Below are 7,708 nucleotides of genomic sequence, written 5' to 3'. Positions count from 1 at the left end.
CTATCAACTTGAACTCCAAGGTCTCTTTGTTCAGCAACACTTCCAAGGAACTTAAGTGTAAAAGTCCTGTTCTGATTTGTTTTTCCAAAATGCAGCACCTCATATTTATCTACATTAACCTCCAACTGCCATTCCTCAGCCCATTGGCCCATCTGCACAAGGTCCCGTTGTGATCTGAGGTAACCTTCTTTACTGTCCACTTCGCCTCCAATTTTGGTGTCATCTACAAACTTGCTAACTATACCTCCTCCGTTTACATAAAAATCATTTATATAAATGACAAAAAGTAGCGGACCCAGCATCAATCCTTATGACACACCATTGGTCACAGGCCTTCAGTCTGAAAAGCAACCCTCCATCACCACCCTCTGTCTTCTGCCTTCTAGCCAGTTCTGTATCCAAATGGCTAGTTGTCCCTGCATGCCATGAGATTAAACCTTGCTCACCAGTCTCCCATGAGGAACCTTGATGAACGCCTTCCTGAAGTCCAGAGAGATCACGTCCATCGCTCTGCCCTCATCAATCCACTTTGTTACTTCTTCAAAAAACCCAATCATGTTCATGAGACATGATTTCCCAAGCATAAAGCCATGCTGACTATCCCTACCAATTCTTGCCTTTCCAAATACATGTAAATCCTGCCTCTCAGGATTCTCTCCAAAAACTTGCCCATCACGGATGTCAGGTTCACTGGTCTATAGTTTCCTGGCTTTTCCTTACCACCTTTCTTAAATAGTGGCAACACGTTAGCCACCCTCTCGCCTTCCGGCCCCTCACCTGTGACTATTAATGATACAAATATCTCAGTAAGAGGCCCAGCAATCACTTCCCCAGTTTTCCACAGAGTTCTAGGGTACTCCTGATCAGGTCCTTGGGATTTATCCACTTTTATGCATATCAAGATATCCAGCAATTTCTCATCTGTAATATGGGCATTTTTTCAACATGTCACCATCTACTTTCTCACATTCTATATCTTGCATGCCCTTCTCCACAGTAAACACTGGTGCACAATGTCCGTTCAGTATCCCGCACCCCCCGCCCCATCAACTGCAGCTCCACATAAAGGCCGCCTTGCTGATCTTTGAGGGCCGTATTCTCTCCCTTGTTATCCTTTTGTCCTTAATGTATTTATAAAATCCCTTTGGATTATCCATGACTCTATTTGCCAAGGCTATCTCATGTCCCCTTTTTGCCCTCATGATATCCCTCTAAGTATGCTCATACTGCCTTTCTTCTCTATGGATTCACTCGATCTCTCTGCCGATACCTGATATGTGCATCCTTCTTTATCTTAACCAATATCTCATTTTCTCTCGTCATCCAGCATTCCCCAACCTACCAGCCTTTCCTTTCACCCTAACAGGAATATAGTCTACATCAGACAATCACCTGATGAAGGACCATCGCTCCAAAAGCTTGTGTGCTTCCAAGTAAATCTGTTGGACTATAACCTTGTGTTGTGTGATTTTTAACTTTGTACACCCCAGTCCAACACCAGCATCTCCGAATCAGGAATATTCTGTGTCTGGACTCTTGTTATCTCATATTTGAAGGCTTCCCATTTTCCAGCAGTCCTTTAACCTGTGAACATCTGCCCCCAATCAGCTTTTGAAAGATCTTGCCTAATACCTGAGTCTTCCTCCAATTTATAACTTCAACTTTTAGATCTGATATATTATTTTCAATCACTATTCTAATGTTCATAGAATTATAGTTGCTGGCCCTTAGGTTTTGCACCCTCGCCAGTACGTACATCCACATTGTGAATTAGAAAATGTCCTTGGACACACTTAACAAATTCCTATATTTGGCAGACAGGTAAATGGGCAGGAGTTATACCTTGTGTCCACTCTTTCTTCATTCCCATCAACCCTAACCCCATTCCCACCCCAATAGTCCGACGGCACTTTCCCCTGTAACTGCCGAATGTGTGACACCAGCCCATTTACTTGCTCCCTCCTCACTATCCAAGGGCCCAAACTTACCTTCCAGGTGAAGCAGCACTTTACCTGCACTTCCCACAACACAGTCTACTGCATTTGCTGCTCATAATGTGGTCTCATCTACATTTGGGGAAAACGAAGCATAAACTGGGTGACTGCTGCACAGAACATCTACGTTCTACCTGCAAAAAAGACCCTGAGCTTCCAGTTGCCTGCCAATTCCACACCCCACCCTGTTCCCTGGCCAACATCTCTGTCTCAAGTTTGCTGTAGTGTTCCAGCGAAGCTCAGCACCAGCAGAACGAAGAGCACCGAATATTACACTTGGGGACCATACATCCATCTGGTCCCAATATCGAATTCAATAATTCTAGGGCCTGAAACCCATAGTATCCTCGTCCCTTCCACACACACTATCTCCTGCATGTAAACCAACGTTTTCCCAATCACCATCAGTTCTGTGAAAGGGTCACCGGCAACTCCTGTTTTTTGTTTCTGATACACAGCATCCACAGTTCTTTCTCCTTTTTATGGAGGTAGAGTTGGAAATTGTTTCGAGAGACAGAAGGAGAGGAGGGAGAGACAGAACAGACATGAACTGTTGATCTCCCTTGTTTCTCATAACGTAAAATCATTGCAGTGCGATCACTTTCCTTAAGCATGAATAGAGTGTGTAGGGTATGCGTGAGCTTGTGGCGCAACGGTAGCGCGTCTGACTCCAGATCAGAAGGTTGCGTGTTCAAATCACGTCAGGCTCACTAACGTCAACTTCTTACATTTCAAATCAATAAAGGAGTACGTTTGCTCCGAATGTCTGTTGAGCCAAATCTTCTTTGCGGAAACGTTCAATCACTCTCGTCTGACGGCCTCTCTCCACATTAACGGTGAGCCTGAATTTTATAAACGGTGTCAGTAAAATCCAGTGGCGGACACTGATTTGGTTCAATCGATTTTTTTGGCAAGCGTAATTCACCGAGAGGATGCTGCTTGGAGGATGAAACAGCGTGGGGAATTACTGCAGGGCCTCCTGCGCATGGGACACACCGCAACTGATGTGTTTCACCTTCACCAGTTTATTCCGATCTCGGAGAAGAGAGGTTTGATGATTCGGATCATAGCAGCCAGACTGAGGACAGGAGAAGAGCACTCAGACATTCACAAGCTTGTCACCACAGCTGGGTCATCGTGGCCCGTGTATCAGTATGGGATAGTGAGCTGCATCTACTGACTGGAAGCACAGCAAATTGGAGTGCTGGTGGGACTATCACACAGGAGAAAACGGCTTCGACCTATCAACTGGAGTGGATCCCAATGCGCAACTCCGCTCACCTCAACTGAATAACTGTAAACAAATTACTCCGTGATTCAAAGGAATGCTCGGTTTTGAATCTACATTGTGTCATGTACCTTCGAGAATGATGTCAAAACACCTTCATTGCTGTGATGGAGTATCCTGTTGAGCAGAATATACCCGTTGTCAAATTTCCCACGTTCTGTTGGTCCAACTCCGATTTCACTCAGAAACACGAATTGTGTGACAGCGCAGACTGAGGCTACGCAGCCCACCTTAGCTCTGCTGGTTCAACACAATATGTAAATAAGTGTCTCATTCTGTCGCCTTCTCCCTGTAAATCTGCACATTGTTACATTGAACATGCCCACCGAATTCCCTTTTGTGTCCATTGAATCTGCCTCTTTGTCACTGTCAGACAGCGACTTACTGACCCCACTCCCTGTGCGAAAACGGTCTAATGTCACTTTTATTTATTTTCCTGATGACTTTAAATCTCTGCCAAATCGTTCTCGATCCTTTCAGGCCTGGGAGCATTTTCACTGCATTATTTCCTCTGTCTAAAACCCTCATGACGTGAAAAACTTCAATCAGACCAGCTTTCAGCCCTCTGTTCTCCAAAGACAGCTGCCCCAAACTTTCCAATCTCCCTTCATTGCTGACATTCCTCAGGACGGTACCATTCACGTTAACCTGTTCAGCGCTGTCTGCAATCACTTCACTTCCCCGCTTCCTGAAGTGTCACCCTCAGAATTGAGCGTAATACAGGTGGAGGATTCATTCAGACTCGGATTGCGCGGGCGAAAAATCTGCAATACTTGTTCTCACTTTGAACAAGTGTTTCCCTTCGCCGTGTTCACTGCAATGGCAGCTCTGCGCCGTCCCTAGTTCAGGCAGTCCGATCTTATTTCACGAGGCGGCTTTTTGAGAAAATTCATCAGGTATTTTTGCTCAGGTCAATTTAAGGAATGATGGTTCACCTGGGATTGGAACCCGGGAATTCTCACGCGGCTGCATATGCTCGAAGACCCAAAGCTAGAATCATACCCCAGACTAACGAGCCACCAGCCATGGGTGCAGCCACCTCCGGAAGCAGCTGCGACTTGCTCAGTACGAAATACATTGTGCATTGCTCCCAGAATTGCAAGTAGGGAAGAGTTTCAAGAACATCTGCTTCTCAATCTGTCTCGCTGCTTCCAGGACGCTGCTGTTTTTCCTGTCCCCAGGGACCGGGCTCTCTCCACTGGTGGATAATTGAACCATTTCGTTTCTACTTGCAAGCTGTGCTGGTGGAAGGCAGAGCCCATTCACTCTTCTGCTCTCTCACACTATTACGTGAGGCAGGAGAAGTCAGTTACAGACTTGCGTAGGAAATGGGCAACTTTGAACTTGTTCCAAAGGTCCTGTTAACGGAGATATAGAAAGATGCTGTGCTGTCGGGACAGAGAGAAATGGACACTGGAGACTCTTCCCTCAGGTAAATTGATATCAGTGCATTTTGGTGCAGCCTGCTTGGTGCTCAGAATTTGTCTTAACACAACAATCCTGCAGGAAGTCTTTTCTTACACCGTTCGTTTCTTTACTGCGGGAAATGGACTAAAACAGCAAGTCATGTGTTTCAATTTCACCGGTTCATTGCCATCTGAGAGCAGAGGTTTCACATGAGATCAGGACACACCGACAGAGACCAGGACAAGACAACTCAGAGCTCCACAAGGGTGCCAGCGCAATTGTGTAAATTTCACTTGTGTATCGATGTGATATATTGAGCTCAGATACCCGAAGTTTTAGGAAACAAATGACATGGCAAGGAAAAGAACAGAGCGCCGTTATACGGGAAAGCTACTAAAGACATTAAGTGAGTAGTAGAAAATGGTTTCGCTTCTGGGTTATGATCCCAGCATGCACCCGCTGTGCCATTCTCCTGCATTGCACGGTAGCTTTTCCAGAGAAGTATTCAGCTTTTCATCTGGCGTGTGACTTGCCTGTTCGAGAATGACATCAAAAGATCTTCACTGCTGTAGTGTCATGTGCTGTTGTGCAGACATGTCGCCGATGTGCAAATATAAACTCAGAGAGCAATGTACACGAGAGACTCTGAGCCAGCTGAAACTTGCTCAGTGCGAAATACATTCCACATTGCTCCAAGAATTGCAAGCAGCAAAGTGTTTCCAGAACATCTGCTTGTCATTCTGTCCCCGGGGCGCTGATATTTGTCTCATCCCCAGGAACTGGTCTATCTCCACTTGCGGATAATTAAACCAATTTGTTTCTACTTGTCCGCTTTTCTGGAGGGAGGGAAGAGTCCATTCGCTCTTCTGCTCTTTAACTCCCAATCCCTTGGGGTGAGAGGTATCACTTACACTTTGTGGGCGGCACGGTGGCACAGTGGGTAGCACTGCTGCCTCACAGCGCTAGAGACCCGAGTGAAATTCCCGCCTCAGGCGACTGACTGTGTGGAGTTTGCAGGTTCTCCCCGTATATGCGTGGGTTTCCTCCGGGTGCTCCGGTTCGTCCCACAGTCCAAAGATGTGCAGGTCAGGTGAATTGGTCATGCTAAATTCCCCGTAGTGTTAGGTAAGGGGTAAATGTAGGGGTATGGGTGAGTTGGGCTTCGGCGGATCAGTGTGAACTTGTTGGGCCGAAGGGCCTGTTTCCACACTGTAAGTAATCTAATGAGTGGGAAGTGAGTAACTTTGATTGTGAATTTCCTCCAAACGTCTGTTATCGGAGAGATAGAAAAATGCTGTGCTGGTGGGTCAGAGAGAAATGGACACCGAGGACTCTTCCCTCAAGTAGATTCATATGAGTACATTGTTGTGCAGCCTGCTTGGTGTTCAGAATTCGTCTTCACGCAGCAATCTTACAGAAAATCTCTCGCAAAGTGGGCATCGCTTTCATCGCTGCGACCGTGCAGCAGTTAACATCTGAGCCTAAGTGCCCCAGATGAAGAGAATCCGAGTGAAACCTTCACTCACTGAGAGTCAGCCCCAAGGCAATGAGCTGCGGGACTGCAGGCAGTCCAACACGGAAGGGACGGTTAAATGAACCATTGTCGCTCCCTCAGCCTCTCTGTCCCAGAGACAGGCAGCGGGACGGCATAAACACGGACCATCGTTCTCCCGCCGACAGAGACGGTCCAGCCCATCGTGTCCACGGCGACTCTCTGCCACGTGTCTCTCTCTGAGGTTATTCACAATCAGTGATATCTGTCCGAATACTAAGGGACTGTGTCTGAGTGGTGATACAGTTTCTGACATGCTGATCCTCTTTCACGTCCAAACCGGCGAGGCGAATTACGGCAGGGAAGGCACGAAATCACAAGGTATGCGTCTCAGCTCATTGGTATCTCAGAGAAGTGGGTTTGCGATTCAGTTCATAGGAAACCGACGAAGAACAGGAGAAGACCACTCAGACCTCCAAAAGCACGTTACTTGAACGGTGTGAGTTTCGCGACAGTATCGGTATGATACGGGGCATTCAGACACGCAGGAAGTCTCAATGCTGAACAGAGAGCCATCACAAAGAAAAGTCGCTCAAGGAGACACTGAACAATAGCAGAGGATGGTTTCTATCCATCGACCTCTGGGTTATGGGCCCAGCACGCTCCCGCTGCGCCACTCTGCTCTTATGCCCGCCCATTTCCACAGGTCCCTTCAGCCTTTCGTCTGGCGTGTGGCATGCCCGTTCGAGACTGATGTCAAAGATCTCCACTGCTGTCGTCTTATATGGTGTTGCGCAGACGTATGGAGGCTTTGTAAATATAAACTTTTTCTAACTTCCCACATTCTGTTGGTCGAACTGTGATTTCACTCTGAATAGACGCTCTGCTGGGTCGACACAGTAAGTAAACGTGGGTCTCTATTCGTATCATTCTCTTGCCTTCTCCATGTAATTCTGCACATTGTTACTTTAAACATGACCACCGGATTCCCGTTTGCGTCTAATGAATCTGCCTCTTTGTCAGTGTCAGTTAGGGATTTACTGACCCCAACCACTCATTGAACGAAAGCGTTCTTCCTAATGTCACTTTTGGTTCTTTTCCTCATGACTTTAAAACTCTGCCGAATCGTTGCCGATCCTTTCAGGCGTGGGACCATTTATGAATACATTACTTTCTCTGTCTAGACTTCGCAAGCTTCAATGGGGCCAGATTTCAAACTTCTGTTCTCAGAAGAGAGCTGTCCCAAATTTCCAATCGACCCTCATCGCTGACAGCCCTCAAACACCGCATCACTCACGTCAACCTATTCAACGGTATCGCCAATCATTTCACTTCGCTGCTTTCTGTCCTATTGGTCCACCAGGGAGCCCAAACTCGTTTAACGAAGGTGCTTTTTGAGAAAATTGAGCAGGCACGTTTGCACAAGTCATGAAACGCGGGCTCGTCCGGGATTTGAACCCGGGATCTCTCGCAAGTCCGCGTCGTCGAAGACCCAAAGCGAGAATCATACCCCTAGACCAACGAGCC

The 7,708-nt window shown here is 46.9% G+C and overlaps 2 non-coding genes across 2 annotated transcripts; one reads left to right on the top strand and one right to left on the bottom strand.

Annotated features, from left to right (window-relative positions):
* Window positions 1-2,632: 2,632 nt before the first annotated feature.
* On the top strand, window positions 2,633-2,704 carry trnaw-cca (transfer RNA tryptophan (anticodon CCA)). The gene has a single exon. It is a non-coding gene; the product is annotated as a tRNA-Trp (tRNA).
* Window positions 2,705-7,618: 4,914 nt separating this feature from the next.
* trnap-ugg (transfer RNA proline (anticodon UGG)) lies at window positions 7,619-7,708 on the bottom strand. Its single transcript is given in 2 exon segments — window positions 7,619-7,654; window positions 7,673-7,708. It is a non-coding gene; the product is annotated as a tRNA-Pro (tRNA).

The sequence above is a fragment of the Chiloscyllium plagiosum genome, unplaced genomic scaffold, assembly GCF_037043375.1.
Source record: "Chiloscyllium plagiosum isolate Xiang-an unplaced genomic scaffold, Cpla_swu_hap1 HiC_scaffold_27, whole genome shotgun sequence".
Taxonomy (NCBI): domain Eukaryota; kingdom Metazoa; phylum Chordata; class Chondrichthyes; order Orectolobiformes; family Hemiscylliidae; genus Chiloscyllium; species Chiloscyllium plagiosum.
Note: the sequence above shows the minus strand (reverse complement) of the source record. Positions and strands in the feature narration are given on the sequence as shown.